We start from the raw sequence: 25851 nt of genomic DNA on the forward strand, positions 1-25851 counted from the left end.
GCCAATTGTATAGTTTTGGCTACTAATTATATTTTAGTCGCTAAAAAAATTCATTCCCGCCGAAAAACCTCCACTTTTGGCGACTAAACTGAAATTTAGTCGCCAAAACCTCTACTTTGGGCGACTAAACTGCATTTTAGTCGGCAATTCTTGACTTTTAGCTACTAAATTTTTTTTAGTAGCCAAAAAGCTTCACTTTTGACTACGAAATTGATTTTTGTCGGTAAAACACGTATAATCGGCGACCAAACTATTTTTTAGTCGCCAAAACCTATACTTTTGGCTACTAAATGTTTTTAGTCTCCAAAAGGCTTCTCTTTTGGCTAGCAAAATTTTTTTGGTCGCTAAAACCCCTATATTCGGCTACTAAACTGAGTTTTAGTCGCTAAAACCCCTACATTTGGCTACTAAACTGTTTTAGTCGCCAAAAGTGTTCACTTTTGGTGACTAATTCCATTTTAGTCGCCAATTCTGCTACTTTCAGCGACGAAAAATCCATTTTTAGTCGCGAAATCTGCTTTTTCTTGTAGTGGACTCTATTAGAATTCACTAGACAAAAGTTAAGTGCCACAATCCAATTTGATTTTTCCAAATTGTATTATATTTCCAGACAGTTTAAATTTTTAATAATTATAAGTAAACTCAAGACTAAATCATCTGCTTGCTTTGTAATCAGGAAATTGAAAGTCTGCAACACCCTATTCTTTTCATGTCCATTCTCTAGAGTTATTTTGGTTTTAGTAGGGGTGTAAATCCGACCTGGTCCGACCTACCCAAGCTCAGGCTCGGCCCATGTCGAGCCTCGCAAGCTCCCGCCAAAATTCGAGTTAGGCCTGGCCGGGCCATGGGCCAAAAAAATTAAGCCTAGGCTCAGGGATATTTGGGCCTTGGATGGGCCGGTGGGCCTGGGCCTGACCTTGGGCTTGGGCATGCCTAACCGTTTTTTTTTTTTTTGTTCTTTTAAATTTTTTCTACCAAATTTTATTATTTTCTACTAAAAAAGACACTGGGCCTCGGGCCGAGCCCACGAGCCGGGCTTCAAAATGATGGCCCAGGCCCTAGCCCAAGGGCTTGGACTGGGCTCCGGCCCAAACGAGCCTAAATGGCTCGGGCCCACCCCAAGCTGCCCACGAGCCGCAGGAGTGGACGCTCAAGCGGGGACGCTAAAACGCGTGTTCCAAACCAGGATGCACGCTCGAGCGTAAAATCAATCCTCACAGTATTTTTGCAGACTAGCCAAAGTACTGCGAAGGTGGAAACTCCGCTCGGGCGGGAAGACCAAAAATAGAATAAATATTACAACTCAATTGACCCAAGCATGTTAGCGGAATTGGCTAAGTAAGGTCCTAACAATCTCCCCCTTTGTCAATTTCCGGACAAAACGTTTCTAACAATGTTTCCTAACAAACACATGCACTAGACAACAAACAAAATTCAAAGCCCCGATCAAACAAAAAACAACAACTGCAAAAACACACAAGCCGATTTGATTGAAGAACACTTCGAACCCTTTTGAAAAAACCACCTGTGGAAAACATCAAAATACCTGTAATGACCTAGAAATTTTTTTTTTTAAAATAGCCAGTGCATAATTTAATTGAGCAAATTCTCGAATTTGATTGCTATGTAAATTCTGTGCAAAAACAGTTTGGTTTTGTATTTTTTAAAAATAGTTCTCGATCTCAGAAAATTATGAAATATTTATATGTTGTTTCCATATGAGTCTAGCACGTTGGATAAAAATTTTAGAATTAAATTATGATTATTTATTTTATGAAAATTTACGGACTGATTGGTGTTCAGTTTAATTTATAGCAAAATTTGAAATTGAATCTTGGGTGTTCGGACCAGGATTTGAGATAAATTTGTTGGGACTATTTTGGTATATAATTGGACCATGTTTGACTTATGGGTGAGACCTATGATTTAGATTTAATTTAATTTGAGTTTGTTTAATGACTTATGTTTAACTGTTTGGTCTTTTTTAATTAGGTGATTGGTAGTAACCACCTTAGGAGTTGTTACTATTTATTATATATGATTATAATAAATATTTGATAGTTGATTTTATGGCGTGTACCATATGGCGAAAAATTAAATATTTTATAAAGAATGAAATTATGTATATTTCGTAGTGATCAAAATATTATATTTTGTGGTGAGAAAAATTATATCATTTTATAATTTGTATTATAAAATTTTGAGGTATTATTACAAAAATTATATTTTTTGGGAAAAATCAAGTTTTGGGAAAACAAACCCATGTGGGTGGTGTTAGATAATGTCTCAATGGGACCACATAATTAAATGTGGTGTTATCATTTATAAGAAGCCTACAATTTAAGTGATTCAATTTAGTTAATAGGCTTAAGGGTATATGTGTTATGGACCTAATGTGTAGATACTAGTTGTATAATTTCTATTTCTATGAGGGGCAGAAATAGAAATTAAAACATATTGGTTAAAGTTGGTTTTCATTACCTTTCAGTTTTAAAACCAATAATGGTTAATTTATTGGTTTTCATTACCTTTCAGTTTTAAACCAATAATGGTTAATTTATTGGTTTTCATTACCTTTCAGTTATGAAAACCAATTACAACCTTTAAAAGGTTATGGTCCCTATTCCTTCCTAAGGTGAAAGATAAGAACACTGTTTTGTTTTTCTAAATCCTCTCAAGGAGAAACATAAGGCACCAAAGGGGAAAGGATTAGAAGGCAATAACATAGTCAATATCAAGGTTTTATTGACAATCAGACGTTTCCGTTTAACCGTTCATCGATGGATTCAGGTATGTCATTTTGTCTTGATTTCTTGATAATACACATGGTAAATGATCCAAAGTGTAAGGTTTATGTTCTGAAATTTATGTTAACAGGTGGCCCCCCTTTTGTCTCCTTGCCATCATTTCTTCTTCCTTTCAATTCTTTTGCTTTTGTTTTCTTTTTCATTGAGCAGAGAGCTTAGCTCTCTTTCCCTTCTTTGTCGGTCTCTCTCTTTTTCCCTATTCCTCCATTGTTGCTCAACCTTTGAACTTCGAGTGGGAGTCTTTAGAGTGAGATTTTACAAAATTTTTGTAAGTGAAAGTCGGAGAGCTCGTCGTAATCTTCGCAATGGTAGGCTTGGATTCATGATCGGGAAAGATGTGCCTTCTAGATCTGCTCTTCTTCATTATTTGAGGTAGGGACTTTCTTCATATTTTTACATTAAAGATATGTTAGAGTTATTTTGAAAAAATATATCATTTAAGAGGTATTGCATATAGATACATTTTCAGATTTTTGTTTAGTAATTTTTGGAAGAAAAATTATTATATTTATTTTGCGTGCCAAAATAAATGATATTTGAAAAATTGTTTATTTTGTTTACATATAAATGATGGTTTTCATGGAATATGAGAACTTTTGAAGTTTTGGAAATTGTTGTTCAAAAATGTTGATATAGTCTTGAAGTGACTAAATGGTTAAGATTACTCTAAGTGTGGGGATTTTGTTGACCCATGGATGAATTGGAATAAAAGTATTTATATTCATCTTGAGAAATTATATTGAAATGAGAATTTTGATCACAATGAGAATATTGTGTGGAAGTATTAAAAGTGGAAAAAATATTACATTGTATTATTAATCATTGCATTGGCATATCAATTCATTAGATAATGATGAGCTTTGAAATTTGATTTGAAAACTTTGCATTGAGAAAGGAATGTTGGGAAACAAGTTTTCATGAAATGATTTTGGGGTAAATATGATGGTAAGTCTTGAAAGGTGGTGTAGATGATAGGTGTCGAGCCTTCCAGTTAATACCGGTAAAAATGACAGATTATAGGTGTCGAGCCTTCTAGTTAATACTGGTAAAAATGACAGATTATAGGTGTCGAGCCTTCCAATTAATACTGGTAAAAATGGCAAATTGGTAGTATTTGTGTAGTCTACTTGCAGACACCAGCCTAGGGATTACTTGAGTCGTATTTACCATCTTGGAATTTTATTGAAATTGTTAGATTAATGTGTTTTCAAATTGGCATTGTGCATAAGATTTTCAAAAGATGAGGAAGATATTTTGAGCATGACATGGCATATGCATTCATCTCATAAGACTGTATAAAATGAATTTGATGAATTGTTTAATTATTTGATTTGATTGGTAATGAGATAATTGAATGAATTGAAAAGGATGTCCTGTTGCTATTGAAACATGTTTATTTATTTAAGTTAACTTGTTGTGGTTAATTAAATAAATTAGATTTAAGAGATTATGTAATAAAATCATATGGTTTTGACATGATATGACTTCACGTATATGTATAAGTATTTTGGTACCCGCATATCTTCTAATGTTTTAATATGAGATTGCTTGGTGAGCTAGTGGTTGCTCACCCCCTGCCTGTACATGTGTACAGGGAATGTTTTTCGGATTTGAAGATCAAACAATGGTTGTTTTTTTTTTACCATTTCATAAGTGTAATGTAGTGATGGATTGTACTACTTCATTTGTTGTTTGGCTGAGTGCTATTTTTTTGTAAAGAGTAGTGTCCTCTCTTTTATTATAAGCCTCAGGACATCGCTTTTATTTGTATGTAAATGTCATTGTTGTATAATGAGAGGGAATATGTATATTTAATTATTCATCATTTCATCCAAGGATGAAATGTTATTTGTAAATGGACTTAATTAATGAATATTGGTAAGGTTATCTGAGTAATAAAATACGACGCGTTACAATACCACACCAATCAAAACTGTGGAACAAAATGAGATAACAAAGCTAAATAGAGAGGAATAAGCAACATATCCACATATGTATAACCAAATCTATCTATGCCAAAAAGTCCAACATATCCCAATATTCATGTACACAAAGCCCAACCAAATAATCCCCAAAACTACTCCTCCTTTTTGTCTGGGAGACAAGCACAAAAAACAACAAAACAAAAAACAAAACCCAGAAGAAAAACAACCAAAAAATAGTAGAAAAGAAGCTGTGCATAGAAAAATACACTGTCCAAAACACTATCTAGAGAGAGAGAGAGAGAAACAAGTATCAATGAGCTGGCGGCGGCGGAGACTGCTGTAGGTGAAGCATAGTTAAGATCTGAGCAATATGGTGGGAAGACTGAGCAACAGACTCCTCAATGCGGCTGGAAGAGGCCTCCAGAGCAGCGAACCAAGTGTAGACACCCCATTTTTGACCGTCCTCAAGACTTGGACGTCATCGTTTGAACAGTCGATGATTATCCATGCTCGTGTTCATTTTGAGTTCCCGGAGGTCTTGACCGCGCGCCTTGCCTCAACATCTCTCAATGTTTTGTGCTTGGTTGTGGACCAAACACTTGTGTTTTTGCTTCTGAGTGAAGAGGGTGGCTTGTTAGCCATCCCCTCAACCCATCGGCCAAGGCATGAAGCCATCAGCCTTGTTTTCTTGTTGGCCGATCGGCACTCTTTTTAGTCGATCGGCCCTTGTGTTGGTTGACCAGCCATGTTTTCTGGCCGAGCCCTGTTCATCTGCTTTATGTAGATATTTTATGTCAGCTGTCACAGTTGGCATGCACAATTCACATCCTCCATACGTGGAAATTGAACCTTGTTTTAGCTTGCTTAGGAAGCTTTGGAATTGAACTTCTATAAGAAGTGAGCTCCTCCTCCCTTCTTAGAGGTTCAGAAAATTACGGTTTGAATGTTAGATATTAGTTTTGTATCTATCTTGCCTTGATTCTTCATTTTGTACTTGAAAAGTATCATTTTATCTTACTATAGTACACAAACACCTAGTAGAACACCATCCTCTTGGAGCTGAGGTCCCTTAAGGTTGATTTCAGAGTTCTTGAGGTGGTTTAAGCTTGGAAAAGTTGCTGGAGCTTTGTTCTTGAAGGTGTTCTTCAAGGGTGAGCAAACTTGCTTTTAAACCCTATTCTTGCTTAAGCTTTTAGACCCTTTTGCTTATTGTTTTAAGCTTAACTCTTAACTGATAAAAGTTCTGTTTTTATATGCCTTAGGTCTCTGTTTAAGGTCATTTTTTGGTTGGCGGTCATCTCCTCCCTCCAAGGCCTTGTTAGGCCTTGTTTTAGGCCATCCCTTTTGGCCCTTGTTCTTGGCTTTGCATGATCTTTCTACCACTGAAATCCAGAGAATTTTTAGTGGTGGAAAGGTAGTTTTGAGATCCTAAATAGAAGAGGGTCCCCTCTCCTTGTTGTCTTGTATGCTTGCATAAATGGCTTATGGTGGTAGCATGTTTGCTTAGCTTGTTTTAGCTTCATTTCAGTATGTGTTAGGCTTTGTTTTGCCATGATACAACACTGTTTTTGCTTGGTTTTGTCACTTCATGCATGCCTGATACACTTGTAGTGTAAATCACACAAACTAGTCTTATATGCTTCATGTTTGAGCATGTCTTTCTAGCTTATGTTGACTCCATTTCAGTGGGTTTTTGGTGTTGCCTTAGCATGCCATGACCCTATTTCGGGTGGGTTTAGTTGGCTTTTACATACTGCATGTACTTGTCATGCGATCCTCTCATTTACCTTAACATGCTTTGTGCTTTAAGCCATGTTTTTATCATGATTTTGGTTTGACCCAAAGAAGCTTTTAGCCTTGTTTTACCATGCTTAAGGTCTGTTTGGTGTTGTTTTGGTCATGTTTGACTTGCTTTGTATAGCCATGAGGCATTCTAGCTTGTTAGCTTTAAGTGTCCAAGTCACTAGCATGCTTTATTTGGACTATTATCATGATTTGGCATCATTTGAAATGTTATTTCAGTCCATGTTTTATGTTCATATACTTGCACTTATTACTCTTTTAGTGCTTTAAAGAGTTGGTGTTTTATGCCTCATGAATGGACCATTGTGTATGCCTCCATGCTTAGGTCTTTGGTATGCCATCTAAGTGGGTTTTTGGTCTTTTTTTACCACGCCATAACTCTGTTTTTCATTGGATAATTCATGCCATGTTTGGTTTTGATAGGTGTAGTGTAACACCCCTTTGTAGCCTTGCATGCCTCATGCCTTTTGAAGTTGTATTCTAGCTTGTGTTGGCTAGTTTCGAGCATCTTTTTGGTCTTGTATTGACCTGCCTTGGGAGTGTTTTGAGTGCCCTTGGCCCTTTGGGGCTTGCCTTGCATGGCCATGGTTTGAGTCCCTTGGCTAGCCTTAAGCTTTGGGCTTTCTTGTATGTTTTGCTTGTTTTGTTTGGTTGGTTTGGCACCTTCCCATGCATGATTTCAGAGCTTACAATGTTTGTCACACGTCCATATTGGTCCCCTTTTAAGTGCTCTTGAAAGTTGCCCTCCTATGCCTAGGCATTGGACCATTTACACGTGCATGTTTGTTTTGCATTTTTATGCTTCCAATTCATAACTTTTGGCCACTGTTTTGGGCATGTTTGAGAGCTGTCCATCTTTAGTTTACGTCCATTTACCATGTTGTTCAAAGTTGCTACTTTACATCATGCTTACATGCTTGTCGCATGCTTGTCATATTGCATGTTGTCACATGCTTGCTAATTAACATGTTGTCGCATGCTCATCCATCTTGCATACTTGTTGGATTACATGTTGTCACATGCTTGTTGTTGGTATTGTTGTCACATACCTATGCCTTGCATCTTTATATGTTTAGGTTGTATGCCTATTGTACATTATTTGCATTGCATGATATCATTATATGTTGTTGCATATTAGTTCCATTGCATGTTGTTGCATGCTTAGGTTGCATTGCATTGTGTGTGCACTGCCTTGCCTCTTGATTACACATGATAGGGGTTAAGGTCCCTTATGTGTTTTGTGCATTTTGTTTGATATTGAATTGTACACTTGGCTCATTTGGCCATCATGCATTGGAATGCGTGATTGGTGGTCCGAGGGTCGAGAGCTACACACCTTTTAGTCTCAAACATGATAAGGGGTGTAGCTGCAAACATTGTCTTATAAATGCATTACCATGCTCTGTTTGCCCTCTGCTGCAGCAGAACAACTTTTGCAGGAAAAGATGGCCAATCGGCTATCTTTAGTGCTGGTCGGCTACAAGTGTGTGGCCGATGGATTCACATTTGGTCGATGACCTGTCTATCTTAGCCGATGACCATGATTCTTGGCCGATGGCCTCTTACAGTGCCCATGAGGTGAACCAGAAGTGTGTTGGGAATTTTCACACTTTGCAGAGGTACAGAGCAGTACAAACAGAGGCAACATGAGGCATGGCAACGGATTTCCAAGCGAAGCCGACCAAGCATGCATTTGTCCCTCTTCTCGAGGCCTCTTTATTGTTTTTCGTAGCTTAATTAAGTTGTTAATTATTTAAGTGTTGTAATAATTAGTTGTAGCTAGTTATTCATTTGGTTGTGTAATAATTAATTAGCGTGTTAGTTAGTTAATTAGAGGGTTTGTATTATTCTTTCGGTCTCTCCCTCGAGAGAGCCAATTGATGTAATAAGCGTGCGTGTGTGTGATGCATATCTTCCAACCCTACGTCTTTCCCCCTTTTACTTAACCGCTTACGATGGTTAGTTTTAGGGCATATTTCATTTAGTATCCTTATGCTATGCATGTTTGCATCATTCATCTGTATTGAATGCACCGGGCTCGGCGCATCATACTAACTGCATCGTATTTCAATTCCTACTTGAATACATGAATCGAATTGTCACATCTCATGTGCCATCTTATAATAGCCGAGCCTATTTTTAGTTGCATTTTGCATGTGTTACATTTGCCATCTTAACATGAGCTAGGATCATGCATTTGATTACTAACTAGTTTTTGTTTTGGCTCGGAGTACACTATAAGTATTTATGCTTTAGCATCTTGCATGTATGTGAGTGTTAACATGATAGCATGCTTGCCATGAGGCTAATTGCTTATGTGATATAACTGCCTGAATGCCCATGGGTGAAGGTTGGATTACTTGAATTGGAACGATTCATTGAAATCCGTGTTCTAGCCTACTTGTGAGTAGCAAACTTCAAACCATTTCTAAACAAACGGATATGCGATGCTTTGTTCCAAATTAGGCGATCTAGTCTTTACTTGTGTGTTGTGCGCATCACATAGTAATTCTAGCTAATTAACCGGAATAAGAATGCATGTGTTTTCAAAAACAAGATATCATGCTTAGTACATGCCGATCTTTGATCGGGCGAGCGGGGGTGCTCATTAAATGACCTTCTCCAATCGTACCCAAGATCCCGAGCTGAGGCAACTTTGGTGATGACGGACACATAGCCTTAGGCACGAGTCAGGGTTTCCCAAATTCTCCCAAAATAAAATATTCAGGTGGCGACTCTGTATCTGGCAAAGCAGTCCATGTTTGGCACTTCTTTCTTAAAAATCAGTTTTTCAAAACGATTTGCCAGATTTGGACTCTTTGGTGATTTGTCAGTCTTGCATCGCACTTTACAAGATTAGATTTAGAACCGTGACATTGAGTCCAAACTGAAGTAGCTAGAGAACAAAACGAGATTTTCTCGGGAGTTCTTCGGGCGTGTCTACAGTTTCTGGCGACTCTGCTGGGGACTTAGAGGACTTGACTCGAACTCATGACATCTTGTTTTGATTACACTTATGTGTTTCTTTGCATTGCATTTGCATTGGTGAGCCTAGGACACTGTGTTTGCTGTATGCTATTCCTGAACGGTTTGCCGGAGGCTCATTTTGAGAAGCGTGCCATATGGCTGACCGGTTGCGAGCTCTGCCACGACGGGAACACAAACCCTAATTTTTACCAGGGCACCCCTTTTGACCATTCGACCTAGTGCATATTCAGAATCCATAGTGACTATTCCAAACTAGGATAGGTTGCTACCCGATCATAGGTTGTTTGAAACCGCTGTGTGTGTAGTGAAACCCCAGCTCCTGACAAAATAGGACGGGGAAACCCTACCCCAACATAGGGGTGTTTTTGCTCTCATTTGCTTGCTATGTGCTTTTTGAGTCGGTCTTTACAGGAATGTACGTATCAGTTTGCAAGTCTGGGTATCAGGCCTGCGGGCATCAGTATTTTGAAAGTCAGTCATATCTGCGGGTATCAGATTCAGATTTGGGGCAGTGATTTTGGGAACAATGATCAGTGGTTGAGAATGGTTCATTCAGCTTGTGTTTGCCAACTGTGTGTTGTCTTTATTTAAGTTGTTATGCTGTCCATTTTTCTGGTCATTTTATTTCCTTATTATGCTTTATTTATCTTTTTGCAAGGTAGTTTAGCACCATTGCATCCGACTAGGTAGATATCCCCTGAGCACTCTGGGTTAGAGGTCATAGATTTAATCGATCTAGGGATCTGATAGACGGACAAGCAGTATTCCTTTCTTTACCCCCGGTTACCAAACAGAGGTCAAAAAGGTGCAGCGTATCGGTACAGCGGTCGCCAGATCAGTGGTCTACCCCACCAGTGAACAGTCAGGCTGAGGTCTTAGTTTCCACTGTAGGGACAGATATACCAGTTATTCAATTAGATCAGCACAATATGGCAGGCTTGGAGGAGATGATGCGTTCGCTCCAGGAGAGCATAAAAACCATACAGTAGGACGCTGCCCGTCAAATAGAATTTGCCAAGCAACAGGCCGAGGTCATGGCCCAACAGGCAGAGTTAATTTCCAGGCTACAGCAGCAAACTGGAGCATCTGCTTCACACCAAGCTCCTCCCCCACCAAGAGTTCCAATACTCGGGGAGACAGCAAATGTCCAGGATGATACGGACGTTCCAACAGGGCCGGCTCCGCCCCTAATCCTACCCCAGCTATCCAAAGCAGCTACCAACCTACCGGATTCCCCCTTTGAGTTCGAGGTGGACCCCATAGCGTTAAAAGTGAGCAAGCTTGAAAAACTGTTCAAGAAATCCCTGGGTGTGAAGTCCATTCCAGATATTGAGGATGGGTACACCGACTCGGCCGTGACGCTGCCAAACCGATTTAAGATGTCGCACATAGACCGTTTCGACGGGTTTAGAGATCCTATGGTGCATTTGCGGCTGTTTTCGGATATATTGAGGCCGATATGCCTCTCCAAATTGCAGAAGCTTTCTTTGTTTGGCCGGACCCTGTCGGGTGTAGCGGCTATTTGGTATGCGAAACTGGAAGATTCTGTCAAGAGGAACTGAGAGGAGATGGCCGAGGCCTTCATAGCTCAATACTCCTACAATACACAGATCGAGGTCACAATCCGTGATCTTGAGACAACTGGGCAAGAGCCGAATGAGAGTTTCTCCGATTTTGTGACCTGGTGGAGGGCCAAGGCCTCGATGATAACCATCAGGCCTGTTGACAAAGATCAGATTCGGATAGTTGTGCGCAACCTCCAGCCCAAGCTTATGTGGAAGATGATTATTCTCCCCCTCCCCACCTTTGCAGATCTACATGAGATAGGGGTGCAGATCGAGGACGCTATGAAACAGGGTCTGATTGACCAAGACAGAGAGCAGCCTAAGAGGGCATTCAACCGTAGTACAAATGTAGGCATAAGCGGTATTGCAGCTACCAGATCTTTAGACGTGGGAATGGTCACTACCACCACCACCCCAATAACCCTTGCAGCTACACCATTCACCGGTGCGTCCGGAAGTAGCTCACAAACAACCAAGTATTCTCCTCGAGGCCAAAGAACCTTCACTCCACTATACATGCCCCTGTCCAAAGCTCTGGGGGTTTTGATCAAGAAAGGGCACTTGAAACCCCTAGAGTCGCGGCCACTACCAGATAAACTCCATACTTTCCATAACCCGGCCAAGTACTGGGCCTTTCACCAACAGCATGGTCATGACACCGAGCAATGCTTTTGATTGCGTCATGAGATTTAGGATCTCATTGACAACAGGGTGATCGTGCCTCCGGAAAAACCGAATGTTACAACCAACCCTCTCCCACCAAATAACCAAGCTCCACCTCCCAAACACATCAACCTTATCCAAACTGGGGTTGTGTCATACGACCCTAGCATATATATCACCCCTTCTCGCCTACCCAAGCTGGAGGTGTTCATTCCAGACAGCACCGACTTGTGCATGTTGGACATCTCCCAAACCTAGCCTGAGACGGTGGTGGTGGCTATCAAAGATAGAAGTGGGTCGATTGTGGGGGCAGATCAGATTGATGATACAGAGCCTGAGGGGTCTGCGAGCTTCATGAACAACCTGAGCGATTACATTATATCAGCAGGCTAGGCTAGGCCGAGAGTGGAATTGCCAGTGGGGACGGAGATTTGTGTAGTACGGGAAGATGGACTTAATCAGGGGCTGGATGACATGGCAGAACTAGAGGAGGACATTGCTAACCTTCAGTTTTTCGACAAGCAGGACTCAAGAGACGTGACTATCAACTGGTTTGGTCTGGAAGGGTCAACAGAGTCTACTGGGTGGTTGACGATCAGCCGGATATCGTTGAACAACCTCAGCTAGAACAGGATCCGTCAGGGACGGGGACATCAATTGTGGCTGGAAGGGCCGAAGAGTAGAGTGCATCGCCGGAGTGCACCGATGTTAAGAATTTTGCTCAGAATATGGGCAGTTTGGGAACAGAAGAAACTGAACAGTAGGCTGTACTGAAGCAGTTTGAGCGGCAAAGGATCGAAGATTCTGAGAGGACTAGAAAAGCCAAAGCCCCTGTGGGGACGGAACGTGCTATGGGCACAGGAACGGAACGTGCTGTGGGCACAGGAATAGTTGTAACGGAGCTGAACCGGTGTCTGTCGGCTGCCAATGGCATGTGGTGAGAAGATTACGACCTATTTCTTGCCCACATCGATGAGGACTGGGGGAATAACTAGCCGGATGATACCTGGTATATTGGCGAAGTGGACCACATGACTAGGAGCGGGCATTATTTCAAACCCCCGCACTTAGATCAACCAGAGGCGTCCGAAAAGGACAAGGAGGCGGAGAAGCAGAAAGAAGGCTGCTTGAAGAGGAGGCTGTGCTGAAACAGCTGAAGAAGATACATGCAGACATCTCCATCTGGGGACTGCTTATGGCTTCAAGAGTACATCGACAGGCTATCCTTTCTGCGATGGATGAGGCCAAACTTTCAATAGACACTACACCTAAACAGCTGGTAGGGCTGGTCTTTCCGGGAGGAGCTTCCCCGACGTTGACATTTTCTGACAAGGAACTGCCACCTGAGGGCGTAAACCATAACAAACCTCTCTACATCTCTGTGGAATGCAGAGACAAGTGGGTACCGGTGGTTCTTGTTGATACAGGATCCGCTATTAATGTGTGCCCATCAAGGACAGCATATGCAATCGGGTTGAAGCCTGTGGACTTTGAGCCAACTGCCCAGGTGATAAGGGCCTATGACAATACTAGCAGAGAAGTGATGGGGACCGTGAAGATTCACACTCAAGTTGGTCCAGGACAACATGAGATTGACTTTCATTTCTTGGATGTTCCCACAACTTTTAATTTACTCCTAGGGCGGCCGTGGCTGCACTAGGTAAAGGCGGTCTCTTCCACCCTGCATCAGATGTTGAAATACCCCCACGGGAAAGGGGTGGCTATAGTTTTCGGAAATTCGTTAATTCATCCGCCGCCAGAGGTGTCTACACCGGTTCTAGAAATCGAGCATGGCACAGAGGATGTGTTCCTGTCAGGATTTACCCTAGCCGAGGCCTGGGTCGTACAGAGCATTTTGGCTGTTGATGAGGGGTTGTATGTCAGCGCACAGTCGGTGTTCCTCATGAACAAGCTTCAGCACATCCCTGGGATGGGACTAGGACAAAGTGGCCGGAAAGGCATTGTAGTATCGGCCGAAGTATCGCACAACCCGCATACCTTTGGCTTGGGTTATCTGCCCACCAAAGAGGACTGGGTGAGAAAAGGTAAAGAAATGACTGGGAGAGCCAGAGCTAAGTAGACCGGGAGGCATTTTTGATTTGATTCATCGGCCTATTCAGGGCACCCTGAACGGACGCTTCGTCCGGGAAGGGGAAAACTTTCCATTTTGCCGCTTCCCAGAGCCATGGTTGAATATAGAGAAAAGGCGCCTGCCGGGATTTGAGATCTTCTTCGACTTGCAGTTATCCGGGGATGATGTTACCGAGGAGTAGACCGACCCATCAGCTGAGGTTGAGTAGTGTAAGGAAGTGGATTTCGGGAGCACCGAGTTTGAAATGGGGGTAACACTGGCCTGTCTACTATCAGATCCTCCGATCGTACATGAGTGCTTAGGGGATAATCTCTCAGTGTCTATGATTGGAAATGAAACGACTGCGAGCCCACCTTCAAACATTTTGGATGCGTCCATCGCACCCTCCCTCATTTGGCAGTACGAGGAGGGATTCTTATCGAGCAACATCGGGTCAGGTAGTGAGCTGGAATCTGATTCCACTGAGTCTGTAGAGTCAGAATCAGATTCCAGCTCGTCTGAGTCTGCGTCCGGTATTCCTGGGAGTGATAACCCGGATGCCACAGTCTTGTACAGGTCGTCTTTGTCTTTCTCTTTTGAGTCTGTTGCAACAGAGGAATCAGATAGACTGGATGAGGTGATTAATGAGAATTGTGCGGCTGTGGCCTTTGATTACTTTTTTGTACCCTTGATTTATTGCATTAATTTAGCCTTTCAAAACTTCGATGAAAACGACGAGGAAAAAATTCCTCCGGTTTTGAAATATTTGCTAGAACAAGAGCAGGAGAGGTTTATAAAACCGCTGGTTGATGAAATCACCCAAATTAACGTTGGTACTGAGAAGGACCCGCGACTAGTTCAGATCAGGTCCACGTTGTCTTCGAAGGAGTGCGAGCGCCTAGTCACTTTATTAAAAGATTTCAAAGATGTTTTCACATGGTCCTACGAAGACATGCCTGGAATCGATCCTGAGATTGTACAGCACCGAATCCCTCTTGATCCAGAGGCCCAACCTGTCAAGCAGAAGCTCAGAATGATCCACCCAGACTGGGCTATCAAGATCAAAGAAGAGGTCACCAAGCAAATTGACGCAGGGTTCCTGCTAGTATCTGAATACCCAACTTGGTTGGCCAACATAGTTCCAGTGCTGAAGAAGGACGGCAGAATCCGGGTATGTGTGGACTTCAGGGATTTGAACAAAGCCAGTCTGAAGGATGACTTTCTTCTGCCGCATATCGACGAATTAGTGGACTTCACAGCGGGGCATGCATTGCTCTCATTTATGGATGGCTTTTCAGGCTACAACCAGATTGTAATGGCACCCGAAGACCAGGAGAAGACTACTTTTACCACCCCGTGAGGGACCTACTGTTATAGGGTGATGCCGTTAGGGCTGAAGAATGCTGGAGCTACATATCAACGGGCTGCGACCACGATATTGCACGACATGATTGTCAAGTCCAAAGAAAGAGAGGGCCACTACACCGCCTTGCAAAAGTTCTTCCAAAGGATCAGGGAATTTCAGTTGCGGCTGAATCCTCAGAAGTGTACGTTTGGTGTTACAACAGGAAAAATGCTGGGGTTCTTGATTACACAGAGAGGTATCGAAGTCGACCCTTCCAAAATCATGGCCATCTTAGAAATGCCACCACGAATGACTGAAAAGGAGGTGCGAGGTTTTCTGGGTAAAGTGCAATTCATAAGATGGTTTATTGCTAAATTAACCTTGACTTGTGAACTACTCTTTGGCCTCTTGAAGAAAAGAACGAAGTTCCAATGGGATGGCCGATGCCAAGCTGCTTTTGAACAGATCAAGCAATACTTACAGAACCCACTCGTGTTGTCACCGCCCGAGCTGGGAAAACCGTTGATTCTGTACCTTTCAGTGACTGAAACTACAATGGGCTGCATGCTGGCACAAGAGTCTAAGGACAAAGTGGAGAGAGCTATCTACTACCTGAGCAAGAAGATGCTGGGTTATGAGACCCGCTACACTCTGCTAGAGAAGGCTTGCTTGTCCTTGGTATGGGCTACCAGGAAGCTACGGCACTACCTGTTAGCTCACTCTGTAATGCTGGTTTCGAGATTAGATCCCATCAAATATCTCTTCGAGAAACCATCACTTATGGGTAGGCTAGCTCGTTTGTTGCTTCTGCTTTCCGAATTCGATCTAAAGTATGTGACGCGCAAGTCAGTAAAGGGGAGAGCGGTAGCGGAGTTCCTAGCCGATCACCCAGTGGACGGGGATAAAGTAGTTGAGTACTTATTCCCAGACGTGGCTATTTTGCATGTCGAAGATGAAACTTGGATGATGTACTTTGACGGAGCGTCAAACCAATATGGGTATGGGATAGAGGTGTTGCTGATAGCACTCGACAATTCACGTATCCCTCTAGCATTCAAACTTCGTTTCAAGGTCTCGAATAATGAGGCAGAGTACGAGGCATGCATTGCCGGTTTAGAAGCCGCCCTAGAACTAGGGGCAAAACGGTTGGACGTCATCGGGGACTCAAACCTTGTTGTATCTCAAGCTAAAGGAGATTGGAAAGTCAAAGAAGAAAAGATGAGAATTTATCACCAGACCTTGGACTTGTTGATTCCTCGGTTTGAGAAGCTGAACTTAGCTCATCTGTTAAGAGAGAACAACAGGTTCGCAGATTCACTAGCAACTCTATCTTCTATGATAGACATCCCTTTTGGAGTCCGGATGCGTCCGATCATCATAGACCAGAAGTTTGTACCAGCCTACGAGATGATCGCTGCCATAGATGAAGTACAAAATGAGAATCCTTGGTATTACGATGTCTGGAACTTCTTAGAAAAAAGAGGTGTATCCACCAGGGGCAAATGCCAAAGATAAGAGGGCAATTCGAAGAATGGCTGCTCATTTCATCATCTACGGGGGGTAAATTGTACAAGAGAGGTCATCTCGGGATGCATAAGCTGTGTGCTGATGCCAAAGAATCGAAGCGCCTGATGGAGGCCATCCATGGAGGAGAGTGCGGAGCGCACATGAACGGGGTGATGCTAACTCGGAAGATCCTTAGATAGGGTTACTACTAGTCCACCATGGAGGAGGATTGTATTGGCTTTGTTCGGTGATGCCACAAATGGGACGCCCCTGTTCTGTATTATGCTAATTGGTCCCAAATGCCAATGTGATTATATGTTTTGATATGATTTTGTGTGCCATTATGCGAATATATATGATTTTGAAGTTTTATCTGTTCATCGTAGGAATATCTGTTTGAATAACCTGCTTTGGAAATTAAATTGAGGGCCTTTTCGGCCACAGAACCCGAAATTGATTACGCCATTGTGATTGGCATAATTTTTAGAGCCTACGGTGAAATTTAATTGAAAAATTGATTTGGACCAGATTAAGTTGATTAAGTTGGTAAATTGGTGTCCAATTATTTACTATTATTATCATGAGTTAGTGGGAATTGTTGGGTAAGGTCACTACACTCCCCATTCTCTCCTATGTATTCATTTTGGCTGATCAAACCTTGAGAAAAGGAGGAGAGTCGGCTGTAGAGAGGGAGAGAGGAGAGAATTGTGCAAATTGTAGCTTAAAGCTTGGGAACCTTGAAGATAATCCAAGAATTGTTAGATTTTGTGAATCAAAGCTTTTAGGTGAGTAATTCTTGGATTATAGTTTGTAATTTTGTGTGTGTTCAAGCTAATTGGGTGATCAAAAGTAAGATTGAAATGAAATAGGGTTGGTTTTGTTGGAGTAAAGCTTGATATATGCATGCATGTAAGGAAATGTTCTGAAATAGCATATATAAGCTTAAAATACATGATTCGTGTAGAGTTTTGGTTGAAACTCATGTTTTGATCACCATTTGTGTTATCTAAGTTGAGAATGTGGCTAATTCATCACATGCATGTACAAATTGAGAAGATATGAGCTTGAATGCATGAATTTGTTATGTTGATGTTGAGTTTGACATATTTTGGGACATGCATATGGATAAATCAAGAAATTGAGCTTCATAATGTTATAATCTTGCATTGGTGCCATGTTAGTATGATCATATTGAGATTTGAGCCATTGCATGCAAGTAATGTAGCTGGAAAACCGTTTTGGAGCTCAAGAACACAATCTGGGAAACCCAGAATTTTGATGTCCGCTCGAGCGGGGTAATGGCCGCTCGAGCGGGAAAATCGTGCTCCCAGCACTTTTGCAGAGTTGGATGTCCGCTCGAGCGGGATACCTCACGCTCGAGCGTGGAGTTTTTGTAGACAGGCCATCAGCTCGAGCGCTCTATTCCACGCTCGAGCGTGTTTTTCATGCAACCAGTACTTTTGCAGGCCTTGAGGGTCCGCTCGAGCTGGTAATTCCACGCTCGAGCGGGGACCCTGTTTTCTGAAATTTCGTTCATGCGTTCTGTGTTTCGTTTTCCGTTCTCTTTCACTTGTAAACACTCTTAGGCATGTGTTAAACATCGTAAATGAGATTAATGAGATAGGAATAAAGCCTAAAGAGGAATATGTGAATTAAAGAACGGATTGAATTATTAATGACCCTCTTGTGTTCATGCAATGTGTAGGGTCAAGCTCCAGGGCAAATCCGCAAGCCGATCACTGTGAGTAATATCAATATTTGAAAGCTTATCAATGTCCAATTGTGTATTCCCTTATAAGCTTTATGAGTTGCTAATTGGGATTGTGGACAAAGGTCTGACATGAATGAATAATTGGACCAAAGGTCGTTTTGACGATGATAAATGGACCAAAGGTCGTTTTGGTGGAAATGAATGGACCGAAGGTCGTTCAGACATAATGAATGGACCGAAGGTCGTTTTGATAGAAATGAATGGACCGAAGGTCGTTTTGACATATGTGAATGGACCGAAGGTCGTTTTGACACGAATGAGTGGGCCGAAGGCCGTTTTGACACGAACGAGTGGGCCAAAGGCCGTTTTGACATAAATGGATGGGCCGAAGGCCGTTTTGACATAAATGAATGGGCCGAAGGCCATTGTGATAGGAATGAATGGGCCGAAGGCCGTTTCGACATAAGTGAATGGGCCGAAGGCCGTTTTTCCATGAATGGAAACCCAAGTGGGCCAAAGGCCAGAATGTTTGGAACTACAGCTACTTGATTTGAATTTCGTATAGTTATATATATTTGTTAAATAGAAGTATGAATTGGGCCCAAGGCCATTTGGAGCATGTTGTTCTACATATTGTTATGTAACTGTCATATTTGATATTATTCACTGGGCTATCGCTCACGCTCATTCATGTGTTTGTAGGTGAGCCAAGAGAAGCACAAACCCAGCCCCAGTGAAGTCTGCTAGGGACAACATGAGTTTTGGAGAGTCAGCCTTGTGCCTCACACATGAGACCACCCTTGCCCTTTTATTATGTACTTATGTTTTGTCTTGCTGGCAAGGGCCTAGTGTATGTCTGTACATAGTCTGTTCTAGGTTGACTCGTTTTGGATGATCCTGTCTATACTGAATTTTGTAAAACTGTACTTTCGATGTGGGTTATTAACGTATCTGAGTATGGTTTGTTTGATGTGCATATAAGCACGGCTCTATGGACAAAGTTTTTAAATTTTTGCTTCCGTTTAGCCCCTTTACTCTGACAAGTCATCTTGTTTCGGTCTGAGGCCGTAGGTAATCACAGGATTACTGGCCGGTCATGTCCTTAACCCATAGGGGCGGGTTCGGGTCGTGACAGAGTGGTATTAGAGCACGAGTTAATAACTCACACACTTGTCCAAGAAGAGCAATAAGCGTCTAGATAAGATCTAGGATGCATTCATGTGATAAGTACGAGTTTGGAAGCATTGATTATATGCTTAAATGTTTTGTTATGAATAATTATATGCGTAAGTTGTGAACTACTTGCATTGCAAATTATCTGGAAATATGTGCTCCTTAGTGTATGCGTACTTGTGTACCTTTTGTATGAAATATAATGCAAGTTTAATCAGATGGTGAGAACCAGAGGTGATGAGATAGAGGAATCTTCTACTGCCAGACTGGATAGAATGGAAAGACTGATACAGGAAATGGCAGAAGCTTTAAGACAGCAACAGGAGTGGCAACAACAGTGGCAGCAACCACATCCGCCACCTCCACCTCCGGCACCACCCGTGCCAGATAATCAAAATGATGACCGGATAACAGCTCTCACCAAGGAATTCAAGAAAATGAAACCACCATAGTTCCATGGCGGACTAGATCCTTTGAAAGCTGAGGCTTGGGTTCTTGGGATCGAAAAACTGTTTGAGGTGTTTCCGTGCTCAGATACACAGAAAGTGCTTCTAGCCACCTTTATGCTAGAAGACGAAGCGAGGAGATGGTGGATATTGATGCGAGAGAATCATAAGGATGTTGACTGGGTAAAGTTCCTAGAAATATTCTATGACAAGTACCTTCTGCAGTGTGTCCGGGATAGGAAAGTGGCAGAGTTCATGGAACTCAAGCAAGACAGCATGACTGTAGCTGAGTATGAGGCCAAATTTACTAAGTTGGCCAGGTTTGCACCACACGTAATTGACACTGATTATAAGAAGGCAAGGCATTTTTAAGGTGGGCTCCGAAGTGACATCCTAGAGAGAGTGAATGTCCTGAAGTTGCAGACCTACATCGGGGTGCTTGACCGGGCCATCATATCAGAGGCTAACATAGCTAGACAAGCTAAGCCAACAACCGAATGGAAAGGCAACAAAAGACAAGGCTTCTTTTCGAAGAAGAAATTTTTGAAAAAGCAAAACACGGGCTCCTCAACTACTTCAAGTTCTTCCCGAGACACAGCTCCCATGTGCAACATTTGTAGCAAAAGGCACCGTGGAGTCTGTTACTGTGCATCGGGAGCCTGTTTTAAGTGTGGGAAACAAGGGCATATAGCCCGAGATTGTAATCAGAATAGTGGAAAGATAGCTGCTAGCTCCACTGCATCGATCCCAAAGCCGGGAAATACTTTGAGATCTGCTACTACTGGAGATACAGTGAGACAGGGGAGAGTTTTTGCACTCGTTCCGGGCGATACACGGAATGCCAATGCTGTTGTCTCAGGTACTATTTCAATATGTAACCAGGATGCCTTTGTATTAATTGATTCTGGATTAACACACTCATTTGTGACATGTACATTTGCATCTAGACTGAATAGACCCCTAGAGTTATTGCCATATTTGTTATGTGTGTCTGCTCCATCGGGGGAATCTGTGTTATGCGAATATATATATCGGTTTTGTGACATGCATATTGAGGATGCTACCCTATATGTAGATTTGTTGCCCTTGAACTTTAGACATTTCGATGTAATTTTGGGCATGGATTGGTTGACCAAGTATTGTGCCACCAATGACTGTGTGGCAAAAAGGGTTGTATTTAAACCACCAGAATAGAAAGAGATTGTGTTTGTGGGTAATGGGGTAGTGCCTCCACCTTATTTGATATCTGCAATGAAAGCATGTAAACTGATCAGGAAAGGGTGCCAGGGTTATTTGTGCTATGTGTTGTCTGAACAATCTGAGAGTGTTGAATTGAATAATATTCCTATTGTTAGAGAATTTCCGGATGTGTTTCCGAATGAATTACCAGGGGAATTGGTAGACAGGGAGATAGAGTTTACTATTGAGACTGTGCCAGGCACCCAGCCTATTTCTAAAACTCCCTACAGAATGGCTACTGCCGAAATGAAAGAATTAAAGGAGCAGTTGCAAAACCTTCTTGATAAAGGGTTTATCCGGCCTAGCACTTCGCCTTGGGGTGCACCAGTGTTATTTGTAAAGAAGAAGGATGGTACTTTGCGCCTGTGCATTGATTACCGGGAATTGAACAAGGTAACGATAAAGAACAAATATCCCTTACCCCGTATTGATGACTTATTTGACCAGTTGCAGGGATCACATGTGTTTTCTAAGGTTGATTTGAGATCCGGGTATCATCAGCTGAAGGTTAAAGCAGAGGATGTTGAGAAAACCGCATTCAGAACGAGGTATGGTCATTTTGAGTTTCTTGTTATGCCATTTGGAGTGACTAATGCTCCGACAGCATTTATGGACTTAATGAATAGAATTTTTAAAACCTACCTTGATGAGTTTGTTGTTGTCTTCATCGATGATATTTTGATATACTCTAAAGATAGACTTGAACATGAACATCATTTGAGGACTGTTCTACAAATACTTCGGGAAGGAAAACTATTTGCTAAATTAAAGAAATGTGAGTTTTGGCTGGATGAGGTTGTTTTCTTAGGGCATGTGATCAACAAGGAAGGAATTTTAGTGGACCCGCAGAAAATAGAAGCAATTGTGAATTGGCCTACACCAACTAATGTGACAGAAGTTCGCAGTTTCATGGGATTGGCTGGGTACTACAGGAGGTTTGTAAAGGACTTTTCGAAATTAGCTGTGCCTCTTACCCAATTGACACGTAAGGGACAACCATTTGATTGGAATAGTGAAAGAGAATCAGCCTTTCATGAATTGAAGACAAGATTGACCACGGCACCAATTTTGACACTACCTTCAGGTACGGAAAATTTTGTGATTTTCAGTGATGCATCTTATAAGGGTTTGGGTTGCGTGTTAATGCAGAACGGAAAGGTTATTGCTTACGCCTCCCGACAGTTAAGGCCACATGAGAAGAATTATCCAACACATGACTTAGAATTGGCCGCAGTTGTTTTTGCCTTGAAAATTTGGCGGCATTATCTGTATGGAGCAAAATGTGAAGTCTACACGGATCATAAGAGCCTGAAATACTTCTTCACACAGAAAGAGTTGAATATGCGTCAGAGAAGATGGCTAGAACTGATAAAAGACTACGAGCTAGAGATTCAGTATCATCCCGAGAAAGCTAATACAGTGGCGGATGCCTTGAGCAGAAAATCAACAGGGAATATGGCTTGTTTGCTTACTGAACAAAGGGAGATTTTGCAAGACTTTAAAAAGTCTGAAATTGAAGTGGTGGTATGTGAACAGGGCGGATTGATAGCCGCTATTACAGCCGAACCGGCAATTGTTGATGAAATCAAACAGAAACAGAAAGAGGATGAGTTCCTCAGAAAGGTAATTGATGAATTTGAGACAAGTCCAAAAGCAGAGTTTAGCATTGAAAATGAAGTGTTGAAATTCCGGAAAAGAATATGCGTTCCTGCTATTCCGGAGCTAAGGAAGAGGGTTTTAGATGAAGCCCACAGATCCGTATTTGCTATGCATCCGGGTAACAATAAAATGTATCGGGATTTGAAACAAACCTATTGGTGGCCTAAAATGAAGAAAGAGATTGCAGAATATGAGTCCAAGTGCCTTCAGTGTCAGCAAGTTAAGGCTGAACATCAGAAACCAGGCGGTCTACTTCAACCTCTCCCTATTCCTGAGTGGAAGTGGGAACATGTGACTATGGATTTTGTTGTTGGCCTACCTCGGACTTCCCGAGGTATGGATTCTGTTTGGGTTGTAGTTGATAGACTGACTAAATCTGCACATTTTCCGCCTGTCAAAACTACATTTACTGCTTACATGTTGGCTACTATTTATGTTGATGAAATTGTCCGTTTACACGGAGTTCTAGTATCCATTGTGTCGGATAGAGATCTGAAATTTGTATCTAGATTGTGGAAGAGTTTGCAGGAAGCTATGGGAACAGAACTAAGGTTCAGCACTGCATTCCACCCACAGACAGATGGGCAGTCAGAATGAACGATACAAACTTTGGAAGATATGCTTCGCATGTGTGCTTTGGATTTTCAGGGGAGTTGGGAAGATTACCTGCCACTTGCAGAATTTGCTTATAATAATAGCTTCCACTCCAGCATCGGTATGGCACCATACGAGGCTTTGTATGGTAGGAGATGTAGATCACCTATTTCTTGGACAGAGGTCGGTGACAGAGCTTTGCTTGGGCCTGAAATTGTACAGACACCTCTGAAAAGATCAAAACTATTCGGCAAAGGCTCAGAACAGCTCAAGACCGACAGAAGAATTATGCAGATGTTCGGAGAAGACCTCTTGAGTATGAGGTCGGCGACCATGTGTTCATCCGTGTTTCTCCGATGAAAGGTCAAGTCAGATTTGGGAAAAAGGGCAAGTTGTCGCCCTGTTACATTGGGCCGTTTCAAATTTTGGAGTGGCTTGGTCCAGTTGCTTATAGAGTTGCTTTGCCACCGGGATTCGAGCAAATCCATAACGTGTTTCATGTGTCGATGTTGAGGAGTTACCTCCGAGACCCGTTACATATGATTGATTATCATCGGGTAGCTATTGATGAGAATATGGAATACGCTGAATGGCCAGAAAGAATCGTTCACCGACAAATGAAAGAATTGAGAAACAAGTCCATCCCAATGGTGAAAGTAGAATGGAAGGAACACTATGGGACGGATGCTACATGGGAAAAAGAGGAGGAAATGCGACTACGGTATCCACATTTGTTTCCCGACGAAGGTAAATTAAGTTTGGAGGACCAAACTTCCTAAAGGGGGGAAGACTGTGACGCCCCTGTTCTGTATTATGCTAATTGGTCCCAAATGCCAATGTGATTATATGTTTTCATATGATTTTGTGTGCCATTATGCGAATATATATGATTTTGAAGTTTTATCTGTTCATCGTAGGAATATCTATTTGAATAACCTGCTTTGGAAATTAAATTGAGGGCCTTATCGGCCACAGAACCCGAAATTGATTACGCCATTGTGATTGGCATAATTTTTAGAGCCTATGGTGAAATTTAATTGAAAAATTGATTTGGACCAGATTAAGTTGATTAAGTTGGTAAATTGGTGCCCAATTATTTACTATTATTATCATGAGTTAGTGGGAATTGTTGGGTAAGGTCACTACACTCCCCATTCTCTCCTATGTATTCATTTTGGCTGATCAAACCTTGAGAAAAGGAGGAGAGTCGGCTGTAGAGAGGGAGAGAGGAGAGAATTGTGCAAATTGTAGCTTAAAGCTTGGGAACCTTGAAGATAATCCAAGAATTGTTAGATTGTGTGAATCAAAGCTTTTAGGTGAGTAATTCTTGGATTATAGTTTGTAATTTTGTGTGTGTTCAAGCTAATTGGGTGATCAAAAGTAAGATTGAAATGAAATAGGGTTGGTTTTGTTGGAGTAAAGCTTGATATATGCATGCATGTAAGGAAATGTTCTGAAATAGCATATATAAGCTTAAAATACATGATTCGTGTAGAGTTTTGGTTGGAACTCATGTTTTGATCACCATTTGTGTTATCTAAGTTGAGAATGTGGCTAATTCATCACATGCATGTACAAATTGAGAAGATATGAGCTTGAATGCATGAATTTGTTATGTTGATGTTGAGTTTGACATATTTTGGGACATGCATATGGATAAATCAAGAAATTGAGCTTCATAATGTTATAATCTTGCATTTGTGCCATGTTAGTATGATCATATTGAGATTTGAGCCATTGCATGCAAGTAATGTAGCTGGAAAACCGTTTTGGAGCTCAAGAACACAATCTGGGAAACCCAGAATTTTGATGTCCGCTCGAGCGGGGTAATGGTCGCTCGAGCGGGAAAATCGTGCTCCCAGCACTTTTGCAGAGTTGGATGTCCGCTCGAGCGGGATACCTCACGCTCGAGCGTGGAGTTTTTGTAGACAGGCCATCAGCTCGAGCGCTCTATTCCATGCTCGAGCGTGTTTTTCATGCAACCAGTACTTTTGCAGGCCTTGAGGGTCCGCTCGAGCGGGGACCCTATTTTTTGAAATTTCGTTCATGCGTTCTGTGTTTCGTTTTCCGTTCTTTTTCACTTGTAAACACTCTTAGGCATGTGTTAAACATCGTAAATGAGATTAATGAGATAGGAATAAAGCCTAAAGAGGAATATGTGAATTAAAGAACGGATTGAATTATTAATGACCCTCTTGTGTTCATGCAATGTGTAGGGTCAAGCTCCAGGGCAAATCCGCAAGCCGATCACTGTGAGTAATATCAATATTTGAAAGCTTATCAATGTCCAATTGTGTATTCCCTTATAAGCTTTATGAGTTGCTAATTGGGATTGTGGACAAAGGTCTGACATGAA

Source organism: Camellia sinensis, chromosome 15, assembly GCF_055761805.1.
Source record: "Camellia sinensis isolate YWXY chromosome 15, ASM5576180v1, whole genome shotgun sequence".
NCBI lineage: Eukaryota > Viridiplantae > Streptophyta > Magnoliopsida > Ericales > Theaceae > Camellia > Camellia sinensis.